This window comes from Neofelis nebulosa, chromosome 10, assembly GCF_028018385.1.
Source record: "Neofelis nebulosa isolate mNeoNeb1 chromosome 10, mNeoNeb1.pri, whole genome shotgun sequence".
NCBI lineage: Eukaryota > Metazoa > Chordata > Mammalia > Carnivora > Felidae > Neofelis > Neofelis nebulosa.
This window is the reverse complement of record NC_080791.1, coordinates 9,215,156-9,241,730: the sequence shown is the minus strand read 5'-3', so window position 1 is coordinate 9,241,730 and position 26,575 is coordinate 9,215,156. Positions and strand designations below refer to the sequence as shown.

Below are 26,575 nucleotides of genomic sequence, written 5' to 3'. Positions count from 1 at the left end.
AGGGAGGATAGTCTACAGGAGGATGTGTAACTTGGGCACAAACCTTGAACATGCTGACTTACTCCTTGTAGAAGTGGATGGAGTCTTTTCTAGGAAAGAGGGGGATCTCTAGGGTGATGAAGATGTAAAGTAGCTTGTGGGGGGTCAGAAGCAGAGAAGATAGAGCTCTTGAGAAAAAAAGGTAGATAATCTGCAGCTGTGGGGTCTATACAAGGCGGGGGCCAGGTTATACGATCTTAAAAGTGAGAGCAGGTCTGAGATGATGACACCCTAGGGGCTAATAGATCCTTACAGCAGAGCTTAACACCAGAAAATCTTATGTTGAGTTCTGGGTTTAATGAGTCAGGATTTCACCAATAGACAGAACAGTTTCAACCCGAAATTGAGGGGTGTATCTGCCACTCAGGCAAAGAAGAAAGTATTTTCTGATAACTAAGGGGTATGACTAATAATAGTAACACTTAGAATTTTTGAGTGTTTATTCAGTACTAAGCATGGTTCTTTTTTTTATTTTTTTTAATGTTTACTTATTTTTTTTTGAGAGAGAAAGGGAAAGAGAGAGACAGAGTGCAAGTGGGGGAGAGACAGAGAGAGAGGGAGACACAGAATCCGAAGCAGGTTCCAGGATCCAAGCTGTCAGTACAGAGCCTGATGCGGGGCTTAAACTCGCAAACCACGAGATCATAAGCTGAGGCGAGGTTGGCCTGTTAAGCAACTGAGCCACCCAGGTGCCCCAGCACTAAGCAAGGTTCTAAGAGTTTTATTCTACTCATTTCATCTTCACAAAACTATGAAATAGGTACTGTTGGTAGCCCCTTTTCATAGATGAGAAGATCGAGGCACAGAAAAGTGAAAACAATTGCCTAAAGTCACAGCCCTATGTGATAGAGTCAGCATTAGAACCCAGAACTCTGTCCCAGAGCCTGTTCTCTTAAGCATCTTGGACTAGGAGGCAGGAGTGAAACCAGGAGGAAGCATCTGGAGCAGAGAAAGAACCTATGAAGCAGAGAGGATTTGTGACTGGTCATTTACCACTTTCACACATGCACACGTATGCAGACACACATACTCATGTACACACACACATGCACATATACATGTTCATGTACATACAGCACACACACATGCTCAAGTGCACACACACATGCACACATGGCTCCCCATATTCACACACCTATGCACACACGCATGCTCATGCACACACACATATACACACATGCACGCTCATGTATGAGCACGCGTGCACACACACACACACACACACACACACACACAGATGGTAAAGGGCATACTGGGATTTTGCCTTTGAAGAAACCCTCTCATTTCCAGTAACAGCATCCTGATGTTACCCCAGCAAGCCAAAATAGGAATGATGTGTCATCACAGTTCCTTTTATATTTTTTCTCATCTATAGATTTTTTTTTTAGCTTAAAGCTAAATATAGATTAAAAATGAGAATTCTGAAATGTGGTAATTCTAGTCATAGCTATTTACAGTACACTTTATTTAAATTTTTTTTATTTTAGAGAGAGAGAGAACACAGGCGTGGGTGAGGGGCAGAGGGAGAGAGAGAGAGAGAGAGAGAGAGTGACAGAGAGACGAAGACACAGAATCCTAAGCAGGCTCCACACTCAGGGCACAGCCCAGAGTGGGACTCAATCCCACAACCCTGGGATTATGACCTGAGCTGAAATCAAGAGTCAGGTGCTTAACTGACTGAGCCACCCAGGTGCTCCTTATGGTACACTTTAAAACAGATTAAAAGATAGCTTTAAGATACAAAACTAATGGGAGAGTTTGGTAGATAATTTGGTCTGATGATGTACAGAGTCGTATGAAAGACAGTCCAGAGGCTCTTCAGCTCGAACTAGAGCACATTCCGATTTCTACCTACGGCCCTGTGAGGTGATGTGGGACTCCCTACCTCATACTCTGCCAATAGCAATAGCTATGGAGATGTTGGGACGTCTGGGACCTGGCTTCTGATCTTGTCTGTGGCTACACCTTGTTTAAGAATGACACTTGGAGAGGTACTACCCTGTCTATGCCTCTGTGGGGAGCAGTTGTGTTAGTTGGGATTGTTTGATGTTGTGATGTTTCTGGTTCTCCCCAAATTTGTATGTTGACACTATTATGGTATTGGGGGATGGAGCCTTTGGGAGGTGATTAGGTCATGAGGGTAGAGACCTCCTGAGTGGCATTAGTGGTCTTATAAGAGAGACTGCAGAGAGGTCTGTCACTCCATGTGAGGACGCGGTGAGCTGGCGGCCATCTACGAACCAGGAGGCGAGCCCTTACCAGACACTGAATCTGACAGCACCTTGGTCTTCGACTTCCCAGTCTGCAGAACGGTGAGAGATAAGTGTTTATTGTTTAAGCCACTCAGTCTATAATATTCTTGTTGTAGCAGGCTGAACAGATGAAGACAGCTGCCAAGAATCAGAATGCCATGTGGATAAGCTTAAGCATGTGTGAACATCACTGAAAGGATACAGGGGTACCTCCCTGAAGCAAGGGTAGGAAGTGTAGCTGGCCTCCTCTTCCCTCCCCCTGCTCACATCTCTGCCCTTCTCTCTGCCTACATCACTGTTCTCTATTTTTGCAAAATGGCTCTTTCTTCTTTGCACATGCAGGACCTGACTCTAGGTTTATAATCTTTAAGTTCATGCTGGAGTCTGACCTGACTCTGAGTTTCAGAACCGTGGAAGAGAATCTGATGCTTGCGTTAGGCGTCCACTCCTGGTTCAGTCAGCTGTGGCTGAGCATGGGGCTGACTGCCTGGCTCAGTAGGATTGTCGGTGCAGAGAAAGGGGTGGGAGGGATTAATTTAAACTGATTTAGAAATGATTAGAAAATGATTTAGACACCTATCATACAGCAGAGAAAGGGGTTATTTTGTATAAGTTACTTGAATGCGCCAACTCTTAAGAGTAGGTTTGTATGAATGGGCTCATACTGACTTGAATGCCTGAATACTGAGGCACAGAATGTTGAAACACTTGCCAAAAGTCACAGCGCTACATGGAAGAGTCTGGATTCAAGTCCAGCACTAAGGCCGTCAAGCTCCAACGGCACGGGGCAAGAAAATGCCTCTCCTCTGTGTCGTATTTTCCTGGGGGCAGGATGGGCTCTTATGGATCCCATGGACCTGGTGTGTTGCAGAATTGGGTGTGATGGGTCTTCCCATCCCCATGAGGCACCTTTTTCCCCAGGGCCACGCATGCTGCTGGGACAGCTGGGTTCAGAAGAGTTCAAGAATCAGCCACCCTCTGCAACGACTCTCCTTGTGACCTGCCATGTTGCTGATCCTCTCTGCCTGGCAAATTTTCTGTTTGATTCCTTCCTCTACTGTGCTAGTCCATCATGAATAGCCGAGCTGTGAATAGCTGAACCCAGTATTGGACACCGTATAGCTTTTATTAAAACGAGGCTCCTCGGGATGCCTGGGTGGCTCAGTCGGTTAAGCGTCCAACTCTGGGTTTTGGCTCAAGTCACGATCTCACGGTCCATGGGAGCAAGCTCCGTGTTGGTCTCAGTGCTCACAGTGCAGAGCCTGCTTGGGATTCTCTCTCCCTCTCCCTCTCTCTTTGCCCCTTCCTCACTCATGTTGTCTCTGTCCCTCTCTAAATGAATGAAGGAATGAATGAATGAAAAATAAAATGAGTCTCCCAGTTTCCATGTAAACTAGTGATTGCACATAGATATGGGTGTGTGTGTGTGTGTGTGTGTGTGTGTGAGTGTCGCTTATCACTAACTCCACTCAATGGACTTGCATCTCATCCAATGGGGACTCCAGATGCCCACAACTTGCCAGATGTTGTCTCAGAGATGCGTGAGATCTCTAGCTTCCCTACGGGCTGTGCACAAATCTTTCACATATACCACAGGCCTGTACTGGTGGTTGATAGTGTACCAGTATCCTTTAGGCATGGAGTTCTTGGATTTGTGGACCCCTGAGGTGTGCTTAGGTGAGTACCAAAAATCGGTGATTGGCGGTCTGTAAATACTCATGCACTCGGAATATATTTGATTGCAGTATTGCTCAGAAAACAAAATTTTGATCAGAGGCCCATGATATTCCCAAGTGTTTGAACACAAAATGTTATTGTTGTCTCTCATTCATTCATTATAATGATGGCTTTTATTAATAGATACAAGACACTGTCTATTTATTTTTAACTCGATCTACCTTAAAGATACAAATGGGACTGTGTGTAGGGGTCATCAGGATTTCTCCCTCTTGCTAATAGGCAAGGTGGTGCAGTAGACTCAACTTCTTACTCCTGATTAACTAATTGTATAATCATGGGTCATTTAATTTGTCTGGTCCCCTTTTTCCTTCATTATGACACGAGAGTAGACTAGATTATCTTTAAATTTTTGAAGTACCGATATAATATGACTCCTGACATTGTTTATTTTTGGGGGAGGGGAATAAATAGTATATAAATAATGTCAGGGAAAGTTTTTAAAAAGATACATTAATTCTAATCTATTCCTCAAAGTAGCTTTGACTCCATGGTCTACTTTCTAGAGCCTTCTTCAATGTAACGTAATCGATTCAACTAATGTGTTAATAGCATCTATTAAGAATACATTGGAGGGGCGCCTGGGTGGCTCAGTCCGTTGAGCGTCCGACTTCGGCTCAGGTCTTGATCTCGCGGCTCGTGAGTTCGAGCCCCGCGTCAGGCTCTGTGCTGACAGCTCAGAGCCTGGAGCCTGTTTCGGATTCTGTGTCTCCCTCTCTCTCTCTCTGACCCTCCCCCATTCATGCTCTGTCTCTCTCTGTCTCAAAAATAAATAAACGTTAAAAAAAATACATTGGATACTAGTGGCTTCTTAACCATATGTAATATCTACTAGTAGAAAATTTTAGTGCTTTCTCTTTGTTCTTTTAGTGTTCCATATAATTGGTTAAGTCAAGGATCATAAAATAGATCTTCACAGTTCATTAGTAGACCCCAAAGCAATTTCAAACAGATTTTTTCTTTCTTCATACCTGTTTACTTTAGTATAAACATAGAAAGCACTTTATATTCCTACCTTAGAATTAGCAGCTGGAGGGGTGCGTGGGTGGCTCAGTCGGTTAAGTGTCTCACTTCAGCTCAGGTCATGATCTTGCAGCTCATGAGTTGGAGCCCCGCATTAGGCTCTGTGCTGCCAGCTCGAGCCCAGAGTCTGCTTCAGATTCACGTCTCCTTCTTTCTCTGCCCCTCCCCTGCTCACACTCTGTCTCTCTCTCCTTCAAAATAAATAAACATTAAAAACAATTAAAAACAAAGAACTAGCAGCTGGAGTTCCTACTATTCATGGATTAATACAAGTTGGATTTTTAAAAGGATTGCAAATTAAGGAGTTTGTCCCTTAGAGTTGAGAATGTACAAAACTTATTTCAAATTTATATAGTGGTTGTTCCTGTTTTTTTTTTTTTAAATAAAATTTCTCTCTGAGGCTGACTTATTTGTGAAACCATTTGCACTTCTTCACTACTAAGCCCAGGGTGATGTGCTCCATGGTAGGCAGTATGCTTCTTTCTTTAAGACCTAGGGAGGCTTGCTTAACAAGACAAGCCCACAGTGATTCAGTCTCTGTCCCAAGTGTCCTTGTGGATAGGACATCTAGGGTTGAAAGGGAGGTGTTGCTCTTGATGATGCCTAGGGCAGAGTGACTGTTCTCAGTCCCCACAGCTTGGAGACAATGTTTCCCAAACTTCCCTGATGGAAGAATAATGGAAGGTACTTGGAAGACAGATGGCTCCCCAGGCCACCATCTTGGAGGTTCTGATTCCACAGAAAAGGGTTGGGTCCCAGGAATTTGCGTCATTAATGAGAACCTCAAGTAAATTTTTTTCATCAAGAAGTTCGGGAAAACACTTCACTTTGATGCACCTCCTTCCTTCCTTTTTTATTCCTATTAAATTTATCTAAAATCACAAAATTACCACATGATTATTGTGATCAGTGAGGCTCTTACTTTCTGAATGCTTGCCTGAGTTGCTGCCCTTACATCCATCATTCATTTTATACACCATCGCCAGCTTATCCTTCTGGAAATTCAGTCCTCATCACTATTTTCCTGCTCAAAGAACATCACGGCTGCCTGCTTCCCTGTAGAATTATATCCAGATTCCTCAGCCAGGAACTTAAGGAAGTCAATAAATTGGTCCTCACTGGTCTTTTCAAATTCTTTCTCATCCAGTTCCTTCATACAGCCTAGGATTCAGCCACGTGTGGCCATTTGATTGTCCCCAAACACATTCTTTAGTGTCCTGACTCTTTGCCTTGGTTTATGCTGTTCTCTCTGATTTTCTATATATGTCCATACCTTATCTATCTTTCAGGGGCCAGCTCAAAAGTTACCTCCTGTCTGAAGTGGGACCTCATTCTATCAGTCAGAGAATAAGAATTTCTTGACTGCGAATGGTATGTCAGGCATTGTGCTGAACTCTTCGTATACATTGGCTCATTTAATTTTCAAAATAATCCGTGAGGGAAATTTCCCTCTTCTGGACCCACAGTACAGTAACTCATTTGTTGGATTCCATATTTGTGAATTAACCCACTCACTTTTATTCCTAACCCTATAACCAATACTCATGGCTCCTTCCGGTTCATTCTCGAATATGTACACAGTGGTGAAAAATTCAAATCACCTGACACACACCTTCCAGCTGAGGTCAAGCAAGGTGACACTCTGCCTTCTTGTTTCAGCTTTCATGCTGTAAACAGTGTCCTTTTCTCCATCTGTTTAGTGACATGCATCTTTTTTTTTGCATTGTGTTTTTTTGTTAGCAAATTTGCTGTTTAAAATGGCCCCAAAAGGGGCACCTGGGTGGCTCAGTTGGTTGAATGTTAACTCTTGATTTTGGCTCACGTCGTGATTTCATGGTTCATGAGATAAAGCCCCATGTTAGGCTCTGGGCTGACAGTGTGGAGCCTGCTTGGGATTCTCTCTCTCTCTTTCTCTCTCTCTCTCTCTCTCCCTGTCTCTCTGTCTCTCTCTCCCTTTCTGCCCCTCACCCACTCTCTTTCTCTCCCCCGCAAAAAATAAACATTAAAAAAAAGAGAAAATACATGCTAAGTATTATACAGGAAAGAGTTATTGTGGAAGAGAGGATCCCATTATCATTCTTTCCAGCAACAGTTTTTGAGAGTCTGTTATGAGATGGTCAGAAGCAGTGGATAAGATTGCGTCCCTGCCCTTGGGTAGCTTGTAGTCCAGTGGGAAAAACAGACAAGCAGGTGGATGTCGTCACAGTGATTCAGAAAGGCACAAGGAAGCTGGTGATTCATTAAGTGATTGCATCTAAGTCATAGTCTAAGCATTCAATGATTGGATCTGCCATTTAAATTTCTTTTAATGTATGCTCTTGCCTTGAGTTAAGTCCTTGCCTCTGGGAAACTTGGATTCTCTATCTCTGTCTCTGTTTCTATGCCTAATTTCTATTTCTTTATCTTCCTGAAGACCTGTGATAGTTAACGTGTGGTTTGGGGGGAAAAACCCCCACAAGACATTGGTTTACATTTTCTACTACCACTGACAAGAGAAACGTAGGCTTTCTTAGGTCTGGAAGGGGAGAATTGTACAGGCTCTGCCCTGCAAAGCTGCCAGCTCATGAAATAAGAAGACAGCAGGGACAAGGGCAGAGCCCTTGAGGCTGTGGCCATGCTGCCACAGAACCGGCCATGCAGAGCATCACAGATAGCAATGCTCAGATGCAAAATCCACATGCTCTGCTGTGCAGAATACGGAAGGTGCCTGCACGCCTGGATGAGCAGCCACAAGGCTCTCATTCCAGCAGGACTTGGCTTTTCTACACTGGCCCTAACTAATAACTGTGGTTTGGATCAAGACTTTATGGTCAAATAACAAATGAATCACTTTCTTTCTTTTTCCTATTTTGGCAAGAATTGAAAATAATTAGTGATCTATTCAGCAATTCCAAATACCTCTGCTAGTCTGTTTGGTGTATTTGCTAGAATATATTTGCTAGAAGAACTCTGGCTGCTGTCCAATGAAGGCTGCTTTTCTAAGCCATTTCTTTTATCTTTTAAAGGAGGCAATTGCCCAGAAACATCAATTTTAGGGGATAAAGGGGAATGAGAATGAAAGGGAACCTGGGGTTGCTTTTAGGATTTTTCTTCTCAGCCTTCCCTCTTACGCGTTTTAGGCTTAGGCCTCCGACCTGCCTCCTAGACCTGCCAGATTCTTTGCTTCTGTGACCCTCCCATTCTCCTTCGAATCTCCAGGCTGGTAGGCGGCCCCTCTGTGGCTACTCTAGTCCCTGTGGTCAGTTAAAAGACCACCAATTAGGTGCTCCCCCTACTCTACTGTTGTGGTGTATGCTTCAAAGTTGAAATATGATCTGGCCCCTGACCTGGAGGAATTTATTGTCCAGCAGGGAAAAGTCACATGAAGTGATTGTAATGCTTTGTGATGTGGAGTGGAATCTGTAAAGCAGCAGAGTGGGTGAACGCTTCATCCCACTTGGAGGAAAATCTCACGATGCCCACAGATGCCTCCTTCTCCTGGGCTTGGGGTTGTCTCTGAGTAATCTCTTTCTCTCTCTTCTTGGTTGTCTCTAGGTTTGGCTCTTGGAAGGACCCTCCGCTTGTGCTCCATTTCTCTCTGTCCCTGTTGGCCTCGCTGAAGTACATTCCAAAGCCATATGTCAAACTGATTCTTCCCTTTTGTAAAGCTGGCCCTTTTCTCCCATAGCTCTAAGCTAGGATTGGGCCCACTCCCACTTGGGACCTCATTTGTTGTAAATTTGTTTGCTTCCCATATATAATCTCATCTCCACAAAAGGATTATCAACTCCTGAGGCAAGACTATGGCAGTTACTTCCTTAATGTATCTTTCACAAAAACCAATGTAATTTTGAGGCCATAGAATCTGTTCCACGATAATTTTTGATTTTGTCAGTATGGCCCCAGCATTCACATGTTTATTCAGACCTATGGAATCTGATGAAAGCCAGTAATGCTGAGAGGGGTGGTCTGGGGAGATTTTTCAACCAGAAATCATTTTGTTTGTGTATTTCAAGCCTTATTATTTTTCATTTGACCCTGTAAAAATACCTCTTGAGTTTTAGAAAATAAACTGTCTAATTTCACACCCCCAGTGCTTTCCATACCGTGTCCACTTTGAGCAGACCTTCAGAACTAATGTGGTCTCCATCATATACTGACACAGAAGAAATGGAATTACAACTTTCCCCAACCTTTGATATTCTAAGTCAGGATCTTGAAAGTTGCAGGAAGGCTCTCAGAGTTCAAAATGTTGATCCATTTTGTCTGACTTTGGCCTCTGGGGAAAAGACATAGGATTCGCATAATCTTTCAAAAATATTTCCTTACATTTGGTGTCTTCTCAGCTCAGGGGGTCTCATTATTCCCTTCAAGGGTTCTTGTGACCTGTAAATTATCTAAAAGCTTTTTTCTCTACCCTGCAGATCCTTACCTTTCTTCCATCGCTCTGTGTGTGTGAGCTGCACTCTGATTTTTCCCTACTCATTAGCACCCCATAAAGATATGGACAGGTCATATTAAAATTAGAGCTATTTGATTTTTTTTTTTCATGGTTGTAATGAAAGGTTTGGTGAAGAAAAGGAATAAAATTACTGCTTTCAATACCATGTTCCCTGTTGGTAATTCCAAAAGCATATGGATTGTACTTTTTTTTCACCCAGTAAGGAGAAAAAGCTTCTTTTGTATATAATCCTTAATTAACCCTTTTTTTCTGTGAATAGGGTCCCTTAATAAAATACAAGATGGTTCACTACCCACGTTTTATATATTTCTCTATTGTTGGAGTCCCTTCTCAACTCAACCGTGGTGTTCTTTTTCTACTCTTCTCCTTAAGCCTGGGATGTGAAAACGTCCCAGGATCTCCTAAAATGGTATTTTCAAATGCATTTTCTCATCTTCCCCTGTTTTCACCTGGAGAGCAAGGCGTTCTTTTTGGAGCCAAACCCAATGCTTCACTGCTGTTCTAACGGCAATATCCTTCACTTCTTCCAGCAGTTATGTTAAGAGGATAAAATTGACTTTGTTACAGAGTAAGGAAGCATTTTCTAACACATTCCTGGGTATTCTCGTTCTGTAAAACGCTTCACAAATAAAGCTTCTGTGGCCATAGAAGTTTGGACACATGGCTTACATACTTATTCCATCCCCTTCTGAGTGATTTCCAATGCACATGTTGGAATATATTAAACATATTAATAAAACCTCTGAGAAATCCTGCCTTTGACAAACCTGTTTACTCTTGTCTCCTTGTCGCTTCCTGAACTATTCCATCATCAAGCCCCTTTCGTTCTTGAAACACATTTTATCATTTGGCAAGTCCAACTTTGGGAGATTCTGGGGAAGGAATTAGGGAATACAGCTTGCTCAGCCTGGATAAACTGCAGGAATGCGGTGGTGGATTCCTGTATCTGACCTTTCAGGTCCTATTTGCTTTATCAGTGAAATGCAAACTTCATGGGGGCAAGGGCTTTTATCAGTTTTCATCGTGTCACTGCTGCATCTTCAGTGTTAGAACAGGACCTGGCATGTCTTTGCACCCAGTGATCATTTGTTAACTGGGAGAATGCATGCATCTCTGGGTCACCATGGACGCCATGACTTTCTTAGCTCAGGCTCAGGGGTGACCTTACTTTCAGACCGAAACTGAACTTTTACCAGTTATCTGAATTGTTTAACCAGTGTTAACATTCAGAATGTCCTGAATTCTTCATCTTTAGCAGTGTGTGGCACACATTTATCCTATTCATAGCTCCCCATCGTATTTTGATAAGTCTTTCTGTGTATTTGGGTAAATTCTTTTGTTATGAGTCTTGCCTCTGAATCTAGCAGTCACCATTCAAATTTCTAGGCTCTTCTCAGGAAGACGCATGACAAATATGACAGCAGAGTGTTGGGAGCAATGGGCTTTGTTACAGACCAAGCGGTGCAGCTGAGGTCAGCTTTGATGCAGAAATAGAAGCATTGGCGGGGCCTTCGATGAGGCAGTGTGGATTGGTCTGGGGTGGCTGTGGAAGGTCAGCAACTGCCTTACAGGCCAGTTCTGCAGGGTGGTCTGAGCCTTGTTCCCGGAAGCTCAGCCAAGAGCCCCATTTTCCAGGACCCAGAATTTAATGCACTCCAATATGTTTAAATGTCCCTGCTAAACATGATATCTACTCCATCATTCCACGAGTTTCAAATTCCCATTTCAGAAGGCTGTTTGTCTTCTTCTTTTTAAAATTTTTCATTTCTTAGTTTTTAATTAAAAAAATTTTAATTCCAGTGTAGTTAATATAGACTGTTAGGTTAGTTTCAGGTGGACAATATAGTGATTCAACAATTCTGCGCTCTCCTCGATGCTCGTCATGGTACCTGTACTCTTAATCCCCCTCCTCTATTTCACCAATTCCCCCCACCGACCTCCTCTCTGGTAGCTACTAGTTTCTTCTCTATAGTTCAGAGTCTGTTTTTTCATTTCTCTCTCTCTCTTTTTCCTTTGTTCTTTTGTTTTGTTTCTTAAACTCCAAATATGAATGAAATCATATCGTATTTGTCTTTCTCTGACTTATTTTGCTTAGCATTACGCTCTCTAGCTCCATCCATGTTGTTGCCATGGCAAGATTTAATGCGACTGCTAGGCCATAGGGTAATTCTATATTTTTAATTTTTTGAGGAACCTCCATACTGTTTTGCACCAATTTGCTTCCCCACCAACAGTTGTACAAGGGTTCCTTTTTTCCACATCCTCACCACCTGTTTTTTCTTGAGTTTTTTATTTTAGTCATTCTGACAGGTATGAGGTGATACCTCATTGTGGGTTTCTTTTTTTTTCATTTAAATTCAAGTTAGTTAACATATAGTACTGGTCAGGAGTAGAACCCAGTGATTCATCTCTTATATATGACACCCAGTGCTCATCCCAGCAAATGCCCTTCTCAATGCCCATCACCCATTTAGCCCATCCCCCCACTCACCTCTCCTCCAGCAACGCTGTTTGTTCTCTCTGTGATTAAGAATCTCTTATGATTTGTCTTCCTCTTTTTATCTTATTTTATGTTTCCTTCCCTTCCCTATGTTCATTTATTTTGTTTCTTAAATTCCACATATGAGTGCAATCATATTTGTCTGTCTCAGACTCACTTATTTTGCTTAGCATAATACATTCTAGTTCCATCCACATTGCTGCAAATGGCAAGATTTCATTCTTTTTGATTGCCAAGTAATATTCCATCATATATATATATATATATATATATATATATATATATATACACCCCACATCTTCTTTTTCCATTCATCAGTCAATAGACATTTAGGCTTTTTCCATAATTTGGCTATTGTTGATATCATTGTGGTTTTGATTTGCATTTACTTGATGATGAGTGACGTTGAGCACCTTTTCGTGTGTCTGTTAGCCATTTGTATGTCTTCTTAGAAGATGTTTTTCCTTATTGCTAAAGATTTCTGTACTTTATAGCTGCCCATACCATTTTTCTTATTTCATTTCCCTCTTTTAATTAATTATATATGCACACAAACATTCCTCCTTTGCCTCTTTGTCTTGCCTGTTTTTCTGGGTTTTGATCACACTGTGTATGTAACTCTCCCCTTCTGAAGGCTAACGTCTATGATTTGCTTTTTACAATGAGTCTCGTAAATGACTTCTTTCTATGCCTCTCTTGTACTCCAGAGATTCTTCTTCACTGAAGTGGTCATGCTTAGGATCTATAGGATTCTGTTTCCCCTTAGGTGGAATCACCTAAGTTAAATTTTAATAATTTGGCTTAATTTCACAATCATTTTATCTGCCAAACACAACTGGGAAGGGAATAGTGAGATAAGATTGAATTTGGTTGCTAGTAAGAAAGATACAAAGTAAAAGTAATTAAAATAGATCAGAGATGTGTTTTGCCTCTTAAAAGAGAAGTCCAGGGGCGCCTGGGTGGCTCAGTCGGTTAAGTGGCCGACTTCGGCTCAGGTCATGATCTCGCGGTCTGTGAGTTCGAGCCCCGCATCGGGCTCTGTGCTGACAGCTCAGAGCCTGGAGCCTGCTTTAGATTCTGTGTCTCCCTCTCTCTCTGCTCCTCCCCCATTCGCGCTCTGTCTCTCAAAAATAAAGAAATGTTAAAAAAAAAAAAAAACAGAGAGACGTCTAGAAGTAGGGTAATAAGGTAATAAGTCTGAGGGCCCAGTGTCCTTATTTCTGCTCTACTGCCCTTAGTAAATGGCTCTCGTCTTCAGGGGAACCTGATGCTCACAAGAGGGTTGAACAGCTACCGCTCTCCCATTCCGCCTCCCATATAAGTCAGTCCCCTTTCCAAGAAACCACACGCCATGACTTCCACCCGTATCTTATCATCCACTTCTATCTCTAAGAGATGCTTAGAAATTTAGTTTTATAGTTGGGCAAATTGCCACACCCAGTGATGTAGGTCTCTGCTTTCATTCAATGGAAGAAGGGAATACATATTAGGAAAACAACTAACAGTCTCTGCTTTGAAGATTTTTTTTTAAACTTTACTTTTTTTTGTTTTAAAAATTTTTACCATTGTTTTACAAAAGATGCTGTTGACTATAAATCCAATGGGAAGATGTTGTGAAGGTTTCTCACAGAACATATCTGTTATAGGAAACAATCATGGCGCAATTCTTTGCATTTGGAGGAGTGTCCAGAAATTTGTGTGGTCTTATGGGCCAGAAAGTGGGCACAGATTACCTGCATTTGTAGTCACTGTGAGCAACGTTGTCCTCTAGGATATAAGCTGTGCTTACTTTGTTAGTATAACTTTTGATATGCACTTAGAAGACAGCCCAAGATGCAAAGCATGTTCCAAAGGAAGCATTTTAATAATGCTCCATCATAATTAATTCTTGAGATTATTCACAATTCAAGGCATTTTGAGCTTTTATAAAAGATTTACAACTTTGAACACAAAACAGAGTTAGCTTTCCCTGGGCTCATTATAAAAACCAAGTCATAGCCACCATCACAGAAAATAGTTTTGTTATTTCTTCTTGTTCCTGGGTAGATAATGGGAGGTTGGGTCGGGATGGTCTCATTTGGAGCAGGATCTGCTCAAGAGAAAGACACACGATGCAGAGAAGAAATAGTCAATGCTGATGTTGCCTCCATAAGCTATGTTGGCAAGAGCTTTCTCTTACTATTTTTTTTTTATTTATTTATTTATTTTTTTTTTTAAATTTTTTTTTTCAACGTTTTTTATTTATTTTTGGGACAGAGAGAGACAGAGCATGAACGGGGGAGGGGCAGAGAGAGAGGGAGACACAGAATCGGAAACAGGCTCCAGGCTCCGAGCCATCAGCCCAGAGCCTGACGCGGGGCTCGAACTCACAGACCGCGAGATCGTGACCTGGCTGAAGTCGGACGCTTAACCGACTGCGCCACCCAGGCGCCCCTCTCTTACTATTTTTAAAGTGACAGGTTTAAAGCTCAAAACCAAAATCCAGCAATTCTTAACACTTCTGTTATACAATTACCCTTTTTTTAAAAAAAAGAAAAAAAAGCTCTACTCACTTGTAACCTACCAAAAGTCAGCTTCAAATCATTCATAGTACCCAGATATCCAAGAGTCAGAGCATTAAACCATCTTTTTTTGCCGGGTCATTTACTTGAACTCATAACAAAGAATTCAGACTTCGGCAAAATGCTGTGTAATTCTTGCCTTTTCTCCTCCTTCCTCCCACATAGTTTTTCCTTGTGACAAACAACTGGTTCTGCTCAGCCAGAGTGATACATCCATAACCCCCCCTGCTTTCCCTTCCTCTTGTGGCTTTCTGCTGTATAAAAGGAGGATGCAGTGGGGGTGCCTGGGTGGCTCAGTCGGTTAAGTGACAGACTCCTGCTCAGGTCATGATCTCGCAGTTCATGAGTTCAAGCCCTGCCTCGCGCTCTGTGCTGACAGCTCGGAGACTGGAGCCCGCTTCAGATTCTGTGTCTCCCTCTCTCTCTGCACACCGCTCTCCCACTCATGCTCTTTCAAAAATAAATAAACATTAAAAAAAATTTTAAAAAGGAGGATGCAGTGATGACTGCTTTATAAACAACTGAGGAGAACTCTGGCTTTTACCGAAATGAGGAAAAGCATTTATCATTCGGGGGGGGGGGGCAGGACTCTGTGACCCATTTTAGAGAAGTGGAAACACAGTAGCACCATACTGTGGGAGAATGCAAGTTGCCAAGGAAACCGGCGATTATTAGCTGGATTAGTGCTGGGTGCACGGAGGTGCGCCTGAGCTTGAGTTGACACGGAGGAGCCTGGGTTCAGCACTGACCTGTCTTCCCAAAGCAGCCCTGCGACAGGACTGCCAACAGGAGCCCTTCCTCGGGTTTCACTCAGTCAGATGTCTCATCAGCCCAAGAATCCTGCACCTCTCGCAGGTATTCAAAGAACAGGTTGGGTGCCAGAGAAGCAAAACACTCTCCGGCACTGGTGAATTTTCCACTGAAGCCCAAGCATGGCTCAGCTGCGGTGGAGAACTATGCGCGTCAGGGCTGAGAAGTCGCTTCTCCGTGGGGTTTGGAGGCATCCCAGCAAGGGAGGAGATGGAGTAACGGTGGGGCTGGGAGGCGGGCAGGGTGCCGCGCGTGCACCCAAGAGGCACACCAGGGCAGCGTTGGGCTCCCGGCCACAAAGCAAAGGACAGAGCGGAAGATGTAGCTCCAACTCCGCGTGGGCATAAGCCAGGCTCATGACCACTGATGCCATCCCTCACCCGTCTGAGAAAATCAGACTCTATGCGCTTTACGGATCTAACTTGGCAAACTCTGTTCAAAGTTATTCCATCCTTGTATCATTTTTTTCTAACTTGCAAAGAAACAGATGCAATGAAAACATGAGCAAGAGGTGCTATCAAGCACTTTAAAAGGAGAGAAGCCATTCTCCAGACAGTTTAATGAGGAACGTAAAAGAGCAACCAAAGTTTTGTATAACATGTGGTTGGTTTTTTTTTTTCCAGATTTTACTTGGAGTCGGGCATCTGATGCATACGTCAAGCTAGAGCATGATTATTTTGTTTTGCATTAAAATTAATTTGTCTATTTATCCGAACTCTAAATTATATGGGCGGGGGGTGGGGGAACCGTGGAGCTTAAATCATCTTCCAGTTTTGAAGGGAAGTGTTCACTGTTCATTCATGAAGCCTTTTCAGCAAGGTACCCACAGGCTTTTCAACTCTTGAAATGAAGTAAAGTGCCAGTTAAAGCAGAGTAGAAACTCTGAGCTTAAATTCTGGGACTGGCCTTTTGCTTTTTTTCTTCTAGACCTTAGATACTGACTTTGTACAATGGGCAGCCTTGTGAGGGGGAAAGCTAACTTGAGCAGACTGATGAAACATTTGGAGGGGCAAGATCCTTAAAACGTAAAGTATCTCAGAATGTGGAAGATCACGAAGAAATGTACGGCGTGGGATGGTAGATTGCAACAGCGTGGGAGCTCTGATAAAACAAGGATGACACGGTCAAAACTATATTTTCCTTTTCAGTGCACAGATTACGAAAGTTGGCCGAGAACAAGTATCTGCAGTTTCTTTTCCTAAAATCCTTTAGCTTCGCATTTTTTCTGGGTAAGTCATTGCTATTCTTACAAACTTTTCATTTATATCTTGGCTTGCTTGGCACCTGCCTTTCTCAGTAACGTTGACATGATCTATTTTTCTCTCTCTGTGTGTGTTTTATGTGTACACATCCCCTTTTATATAGAAGTTTATATAGAGTAGTTACATGGAAGAGAGAGAAGCAAGAAAATCTTCATTTACAAATAGGAAATCACCCTGGAATCTGGAAAACTAAAGAGACAATTTTAAAGGAGAAAGGGGGAATGTCTGGAACACAGTAGGCACTCAATAAATGGTTGTTGAATAAACATTCAACAGAATAAAGGAAGTTCCTCCTTCATTACAAGATTGTTGGTATTCTATAGAGAATTACACAGGGGGGGGGAAATGATGGCACACACGAACCCCGGCACACGCAGTGACCGCTTTTTCTCTGCCGTGTCATTCTTACAACCTCCTTGGGAAATGAGCCTGTCAGGGGTCGTGGCTATCCCTGTGCGGATGCAACCTGGAGCCTGCAGAAACTTGCTTAGAACTGGTCAGCGGCAAGGCTGAGCCACCGCCCGAGTTAGACAGTCCTAAATTCTGTGCATTTTGTCACTTTTGATTTCTGTCCTGTGTGTGTGTGTGTGTGTGTGTGTGTGTGTGTGTGTGTTTGTGTGTGTGTCTGTCTATGTGTACAGTGAAGCACCTTAGTTCTCAGCAACTGCTCTGACTACGGTCTGAATGTTCATATTCTCCCCAAATTCACATGTTGAAGATCTCATGCCCGAGCTGATGATGGCGGGAGGCGGGGGCTTTGGGAAGAGACCAGGCCATGGTCTCTACCCAACACCAATAAGATTTGTGTCCTAATAGAAGAGGCTCAAGAGAGCTCCCTTGCCCTTCTGCCAAGCGAGGACACAAGAAGTCTGTGACCGAGAAAAGGGGCCCTCACCCAGCCGAGAGCCTGGACTCTCAGCCTTCAGGATCATGGGAAGAACTTTCTGCTGTTTCTGAGCCACCCAGCCTGTGGAATTGCGTATCTGGCCAGAGAGGGTGAGGACAGCTACCCGGCACAAGCCAGTGCGCGTGCTGGTTTCACCCCCGAGGTGATCATTTCATTTACATTTGTTTCCATTTTCCAGCTTCATTTTCGCCCCTCACACTGTAATGTCTGTTCTGTGTCGACATTACCTGTTCTGGAAGAGTCACTGAAAAACACGCTCTTTGAAAGGAGAAAGGGGGCTGAGAGAAGCAAGACAATAAGGTTTACTGCAAAGCTGTGGGTCTGCTGCCTTTGTGCTGGAGAATTTTCTTAGGCTAAAACACCCATCCCCAGCATCTGTCCTCTCACACATGTGCACCACATTTCAGAAGGACACGAGCGAGCTTAATAATAACAAACATTCAGGCCTCCGCGTCTCCCCTCTGCTCAGCGACCGGCTCTCGATTCTTCATGTGGAAACGACCAGTCCAACAACCAGCAGGACAGAGAGGCGGCAAGGAGTTTCTTGGCAGAAGCAGCAGCTCAGAGAACTAAAACAAACTGCCACGCCAGGGCGATGTTGTTCCTGGACCTCGGAGAACACAGCTGAGATGAGGAGGTCTGAGTTTTACCAGGGAGAGCCTCTTTCTGAGCGTGACCTTTCCCTATGGCGTGCGACCTTTGGAGACAATGGAGCATCGGCTCCGTTTTTCAGATGGTGCCTCCCCTTCCCCCTTCGTCCTCACACATTTGTGTAAGACTTAACATCTGCCGGGGTCTTACGCTCTTAACCATTTCTGCAGTCCAGGAGTTGACCGCCGGGAGAAAACAGCACCATTTTCTGTTTCTGTGATGGATTGTGCCTGAGAACCGTTTGTGCTCTGGAGAGAACTCGGCGACGTGTCTGATTCTGCCTGCTGTTGTTCTCCGGCAACAAGGGCCCAAGCGCTCGCAGTCTTGGGAGCTCCTGCCTCTGCGGAGAAGGGCTGCAAAGAGCTGCTGAGTCCATTTTCAGGGACTCGGTACATACAGGGGTGGCCTGAGCTCTGGGGACCCACGTAAACAGGGAGACCTGGGCTTTCTTGTACCGGGGAGGAGGAAATGAGCCTGAAGAACCCCTCAGCCCTTGGCCCACTTAGGCTTCTCCTCAGGGAAGGGGCCAAAGGTACTTCCTGTCACCTACGCTCCTTTGCTTTCCTTCGTGGCATCTTGATTACGATGGATTGAATAAGCCCCTGCTAATCTAACAAGGGCAACCATGAACACCAGATGAAAGAGATATCATGACCTCTGAGGTATCCAGGTTCCATCATGAATATTGATTGGGATCTTCTCTTAGGGAGGTGTTATTTTTTTTTATTATTTATTTATTTATTTTTAAAATATGATTTATTGTCAACTTAACTAACATACAGTGTATACAGTGTGCTCTTGGCTTCGGGGTTAGATTCCCGTGATTCATCGCTTACATACAACACCCAGTGCTCATCCCAACAAGCACCCTCCTCAATGCCCATCACCCATTTTCCCCTCCCCTCCCCTGGCCCCCCCATCAACCCTCAGTTTGTTCTCTGTATTTAAGAGTCTCTTATGGTTTGCCTCCCTCTGTGTTTAGAACTACTTTTTTTTCCTTCCCTTCCCCCATGGTCTTCTGTTATGTTTCTCAAGTTCCACATATGAGTGAAAACATATATCTGTCTTTCTCTGACTGACTTATTTTACTTAGCATAATACCCTCCAGTTCCATCCACATGGTTGCAAATGGCAGGACTTCATTACTTCTCATTGCCAAGTAGTATTCCATTGTATATATAAACCACTTCTTCTTTATCTATTCATCAGTTGATGGAGATTTGAGCTCTGTCCATAATTTGGCTATTGTTGAAAGTGCTGCTATAAATTTTGGGGTACATGTGCCCCCATGAATCAGCACTCCTGTATCCTTTGCATAAATTCCTTTTAGGGAGTTTTAATACCCTCCCCCCAAACACACACACCAGTGAAACAGAGAGGATAGGAGAGGAGCAAGAGGACATTGAAACTGAGTAAAAGACTGCAAAACCCTTGAAGCAGGGAAGGAGGCAGCCTCTGACAAGATAAGCTAGTCACCAGAGCTGTCACAGTATTTTGAGCAGTGATGACCCATTGTTTCCTTTCTGGATTGCATTTTTCTTTAAGAGCTATGTTGAGGTATTGTTCACATGCATTTAAAGTGTAAAATTCGATAGGCTTTGACACATGGATGCATCTGTGAAGTCACCATCACAGTCAAGATAATAAACATGTCCATTTCTTCTAGAAGTTTCCCCTTGCCCTTTTGGAATCCTTCCCTCCTGCCCTTCCCTGTCCTTTCTCTTTCCCTAGCCAAGTAGTCTGCTTTGTGCCAGTGCAAAGAAGTTTGCATTTTCCAGAATTTTATATTAGTGGGGCTATACCATGCATGGCCTTCTGATCTCTCACCTTCTATGCAGCGTAATTTTGCCATTCACTCACATTGTTGTATGTATCAATAGTCATTCCTTCTTCCTGTTAAGAAGTATACCATTGTATGAGTATGCCACAGCTTTGGTTTTTTAAGAAACCCATTCGCTTGTCGGTGCACATTTAGGCCATTCCCAATTCTCTGCTATGACAAACAAAACCGCTCTGAGCATTTGTATACAAGTCTTTGTATGAATATGTGTAAACAGCTTCTTTGCTGTTTATATATCTCAATATCCCATGGGTCAAAGAAGAAATAAAAGGGTGAGTATTCTGAACCAAATAAAAATGAAACTGCAACCATTACAACTTGTGGGATGCTGATAAACTGTTATTTAGAGGAAAATTCATAGCATTAAACACCTACAAGAGAAACAAAGAAGTTTTCTAAATTTGTGACCTCAGTTTACACATTACAAAAGTAGGGGAGGAAAAGCAAATGAAATCCAAAATACAGAGAAGATAGGAAATAATAAAGAGTAGAATGGGAATCAATGAAATTGAAAACAGAAAAACAATAAAGAAAAGCAAGAAAAGCAAATGTTAGTTCTTTGCAATTGATCAAATATAACTGATGAAATTCAAACCACACTGATTAGGAATAAAAAAGAGAAATTACAAATTACCAACATTGGGAATGAGAGAGGTTTCATCAGTAAGGATTCTACAGATATTAAAAAGATAATGAAGGAGTATTATGAAAACTTTATGCCAATAAATTTGACAACTTGGATGAGAAGTACCAACTTCACGAAAGATACAAACTATCAAAGTTTATCCAAGAGCAAATAGGTAATCCCAACAGACTGTATCTATTAGAGAAATGAAATTTGATGCTCAAAATTGTCCTACACACACATACAAAATCCAGGCCCAAATGGCTTCACTGATGAATTATACCAAATATTTACATAATCAGTAATAGCAATTCTCTATAAAATCTTCAAGAAATTGAAAAGGAGGAAATATGTCCCAATTCATTCTATGAGGCTAGCCTTACTCGGACATAAGTTAAAACATTATAAGACAAAGTGTGAACATTACAAGAAAAGAAAACTACATAGTTGAAAAGTTTCATTGCAAAATTTTGTTAAATTGAATCCAACAATATACATGAAAAACAATACGTCATGACCAAGTGACGCTTATCACAAGGATGCCACGTTAAAAAAACCTCTGAAAATCAATCCATATAATTTGTCATAACAGACTGGAAAAAAATAAAAAAAAGAAAAACTGATTCTCTTAATAGGTGCAAAAAAAGCATTGGATAAAATTTTAACATTTATTCCTCATAAAAACTCTCAGCCACTTAGGACTAGATGAAAACTTTCTCAATTTGATCAAGGGTATCTGTAGTTAACATCATAATTAATGGTGAAATGTTGAGTGCTTTTCCTCTAAAATAAGGAGCAAAACAAGGATGTCTGCTCTCACCAATTCTGTTCAACATTGCACTGAAGGTTCTAGACATGTAATACAGCAAACAAGAGATATAAGAGGCATGCCTTATAAAGGGAGAAAGAAGATTGTCTTTATTCATAGGTATATGATCATCTAGGTGGAAAAATCTTATGAAATCTACAGCAAAGGCATGAGAACTTGTAAGTGAATACATGATATAAGATCAATATAAAAATCAATTGTATTTCTTTATACTAAAATGAGCAATCAGAAACAGAAAAAAAAAACCTTACTATTTACAATTATATCAAAATAGGAAATATTTAGAGGTAAATCTAGTAGAAAATGTGCAAGACTTATAACTGAAAACCACATAACGTTTCTGGGAGAAATGAAAAAACCTAAGGAAATGGAGATATAGAGGTCACATTTATAAACTGGAAGACTCAATGTCATTAAGACGTCAAGTCTCCCCAAACTGATTTTTAGAAGACTCAATGTCATTAAGACGTCAAGTCTCCCCAAAATGATTTCTAGAAGACTCAATGTCATTATGATGTCAAGTCTCCCCAAACTGATTTCTAGATTCAAACTATCCCAATCAAAATCCTTGCAGATTTTTTTTGTAGACGTTGATTTTAAAATTCCTTTTGAGGGGCGCCTGGGTGGCTCAGTCGGTTAAATGTTCCACTTAGGCTCAGGTCATGATCTAACAGTTCATAAGTTAGAGCCCTTCATCCGGCTCTGTGCTGGCAGTGCAGAGCCTGCTTGGGATTCTCTCTCTCCATCTCTCTGTGGCCCTCCCCCTGCTTGTGTTCTCTCTCTCTCTCTCTGTCTGTCAGATAAATAAATAAACTTAAAATTTTTTAAATTTAAAATTCCTTTTGAAATGCAATGGACCCAGAATAGACAAATAACTATGAAAGGACAAAGGGAAAGTTGGAAGACTTACAGTACTGACTTCAAGATTTATTATAATGCTGCAGTATCTGAGATATTGTGGTATTAGCATAAAGATACGAATCTTCAATATGTGTGCACCTAATAACAGAGCTACAAAACAAATGAAGATAATGCTGATAAAACTCCGTGGAAAAATAGGCAAATCTACAACTGTATTTGGAGACTGCAACATTTCTTCAGTAACTGACAAAAAAAAGTAGACAGAATCTCAGAAAGGATGTAAAAGAACAGAAGAATATAAATTAAGCATCTTGACCTAATTAACCTTTATAGAACACCATGTGCCAGAACTATAGAGTACTCATTCTCAAATGCATATGGAACATTCATCGATATAGACCATATGTTGGGCCACACAATGAGCCTCAATAAATTTTAAAAAGAAAGAAAAAAAGAAATCCTACATACTACAATAGAATTAAATTAGAAATTGATAACAGAGCTATCTAATTTATTAATAGCCCTCCAATTTACTTGGAAATTAAACAACACACTTCTAGATAACCTAAGAACAAAGGGAGAAACCAGAAAGAAAATCTGGAGATACTTTGTACTACACATGAATGAAAACAGAAGATATAAAAAACTTGTGGGATGCCTCTAAAGCCATGCATAAGGGAAGTTTATAGCTTTAATACTTACACCAGAGAAGAAGAAGAAATGATGAATTTTTCATTTTAAGAAGCTACGGAAAGAAGAGCAGATTCAACCAAAGCCAAAGAAACAATAAAGACCTAAGAGGTAATCAATTAAAATAGAAAATTTATGAGCAATAGAGAAAGCCAATAAAGCTAGAAGTTGGTTCTTTGAAAATTTCAGTAAAATTGATAAACACCAGGTAGATGTATCAGGAAAAAAAAGAGAATATGCAAATTACCAATATAAAGAATTAAGAAGTAAAACTACTACACACATTCAAAATTCTAATGCCCAGAGACACCTGGGTGGCTCAGTTGGTTAGTGTCCAACTCTTGATTTTGGCTCAGGTCATGATCTCCAGGCTGCGCTGATAGCCTAGAGCCTATTTGGGATTCTCTCTCTCTCTCTCTCTCTCTCTCTCTCTCTCTCTCTCTCTCTCTCATTCTCTCTCTATCCCTCTCCAGCTTGTGCTCTTTGTCTCTTTCTCTATCTTTCTCTTTCAAAAACTAAGTAAACATTAAAAAAAATTTTAAGTCCTTTACCTATGGAAATCTCAGTTGGTTACATTGATGAATTCAATGAAACTTTTAAGGAAAAGTAACACCAATCCTAAACAATTTCTTTTTGAAAAATAGAAGAGGAGATAATATTTCCAAGTTTATTTTATGAGTCCAGAGTTACTTTGGTGTCAGAAGTAATGACATTATAAGAAAACTACAAACCAACCTCCATCATGAATATACATGTATAAACTTTATCAAGTTCCTAGCAAATTTAATTCTGTGACACATAAAAGGGATAATACATCACGGCCAAATGGTATTTATTTCATAAATATAAGATTGGCCCAAGATTTGAAAATCAGGATCAGTTAATGTAACTTACCACATTAAAAAAAGGGCAAAAATCACACAATCTCCATAGATTAAAAAGTATTTGTCAAAATTTAACACCCATTTATTAAAAAAAAAATCAATAAATGTCTCAGCAGACTGCAAATGAAAAGAAACTTTTTCAGTCTGATAAAGGGCATCTACAAAAAACCTATAGCTAATATCATAATTATAATGGCATAATTCTGCTAATGAAATCTGAAAAACTTGCCCATAAGATTGGAAATAAAGCAGAGATGTCCACTCTCGCTATTTCTACTTGACATTGTATGAGAGGTCCTACCTCCAGTAGGAGGTAAAAGGCATAGAAGAAAAAGTAGAAGGTAAAGAAATAAAAGGCACATAGATTGAAAAAGGATGAAAAAAGCATCTTTGTTCACAGACAACATGTTGTATACATAGTCCTAAATAATCTACATAAAATCACTAGAACTAATAAGTGGGTTCAGTAAGGTGGTGGTATTCAAAGTCAATATACAAAAAGTAATTGCATTTCTACATGCTAGCAATAACTTCTGTAAAATGAACTTCAATATCATTTAGAATAGCATGTAAAACCACAAAACACTTAGGATTAAAATTAACAAAAGATGTGTAAATTCTATATACTGAGGAGAAACAAAAATACGAAAATGTTGCTGAGAGAAAGGAATGAGGATCGAAATGAAATGAAGAATTATACCACGGTTATGGATTGAAAGATTCAATATGGCTGAAGTGATGGTGCTCCTCATGATTCCACTCAAAACCCAGTAGGCTTAATGTGTGTGTGTAGACATTGGCATGTCATTGCTAAAATGCATTTAGAAATTCGAAGAATGTAGAATGGCTACAATAATCCTTAAAAAGAAGAGCTGTACTAGAAAGCTGCACTGTGTAGACACAGTGTGCTGTCGGTATAAAGACAGACAGTGTAACATAATAAGAGTTCAGAAATAAAACTACACCTTATGCTAAGGAACCAAAGCAATTGAAGGGAGAAAACAAAAGCCTTTTAACAAACAATGCTGGAATAAGTGGATATCCATATAGAGAGGTGACCTTGAACCTATACCTCACCCCATACACAAAAATTAATTAGAGATGGTTAATACATTTGAATGTGAGAGGGGATGAAAATCAGCCCTTGGAGGGTAAAATTTTCTTAGATATTACAATAGTTTGTTGTCCTCCAAAGAATAGATATATAGTATATCTGTGGTTATAACACATTTCATGTTTGGGAGGTTGGGGTGATTAGGAGTAGAGTATCTAAAGACTCCTATGGAAGTATTGTGGGTTGAACTGTGTCTCCCAAAACTTATACAGAAGCCATAACCCCTGGTACCTGTGAAAGTGATCTTATGTGGAAATAGGGTCTTTACAGATGTAATTAGGAAGCTTAGATGAGGTCCTACTGGAGTAGGGGATGACTAGTGTCCTTATAAGAAGAGAAGAGATATAGAGACAGGGGAGAAGGCCATGTGAAGACAGCACAGAGACTGGAGAGAAGTGTTACCAGCCAAGGAATGCCAGAGATTCCTGGCAAACCATCAGAGGCTAGCCAGAGGCAAGAAGGATCCCCTCAACAGTGCTGTCAAAGAGAACAAGACTCCGCCAACCCCTTGATTTTAAACGTCTAGCCTCCACAACTGTGAGACAATGAATTTCTGTTGTGTGAAACCCCCAAGATTACTACTGTGTTAAGGCAGCTTTGGGAAGTTCACATGGGGGATGAAAATGTAAGAAAGGTCAGGAAACATTGGTCCAGAAGAAAACATAGGAGAACAGTTTTGTAACTTTTGGTTAGGCAAAGATTTCTTAGATGGACCCAGAGAACACTAGCCATAAAGGAAAAAAATAATGACAAAGAGGACTTCATCATCAAATTACACACTTCTGATTACCAAAAGGTTAGATCTGTTAAGAACATTGTTTAGAAAATTAAGAGAGAACTCACAGACTTGGAGAGAATGTTTGTCATAGATAGCTGACTTATAAAGGACTTACAAACAGAATATTTGGAGCACTACCATTCAGTAATAAAGAGGAAACTCAATTTACTTGTGAGCAAAAGACTTGAATAGACAGTTCACAAAGGAAGATATTTGAATGGTCAATAAGCACATGAAAAAATGCTCAACATCATTAGTCATCAGGGAAACACAAATTAAAACCACAACGAAGGGGGCATCTGGGGAGCTCAGACGGTTAAGCATCCAACTGGGTCTCGGCTCAGGTCATGATCTCATAGTTTGTGAGTTTGAGCCCTGCTTCAGGGCACACACTGTCAGCATGGAGCCTGCTTGGGTTTCTCTCTCTCCTTCTCTCTCTCTGTCCCCCCCCCCAAAATAAATAAATAAGCTTAAAAAAAACCCCACAATGAGGTACCACTACACGCCCACTTGAATGGTATAAATAAAAAGACTGACGACACCAAGTGGTGACCAGGATGTGGAACTAGTGGGAGGACACAGCTACTTTGAAAAACGGTCTGCCATTTTCTCATTAAGTTAAACATATACCTAGCCTATGTCCCAGCCATTCCGCTTCTAGGTGACGACCGGAGAGAAATGAAGACAGGTCTACCATAAGAACTGCACACAAATGTTTATAGCCAAAAGCTGAAAACCACTCAAAAGCGTCCACTCTCAAGGGAATAGATC

General features: G+C 41.3%; 1 protein-coding gene across 5 annotated transcripts in view; it reads right to left on the bottom strand.

Moving 5' to 3' along the window:
- The window catches only part of POU2AF2 (POU class 2 homeobox associating factor 2), a 490,852-nt gene that overhangs the window by 74,708 nt on the left and 389,569 nt on the right, over positions 1-26,575 (bottom strand). For all 5 annotated transcript variants that reach the window (XM_058686716.1, XM_058686718.1, XM_058686717.1 and 2 more), the window contains one exon: positions 5,044-5,242. The gene's annotated coding sequence lies outside the window, so the exon portion shown is untranslated. The remainder of the gene's footprint in view (positions 1-5,043; positions 5,243-26,575) is intronic.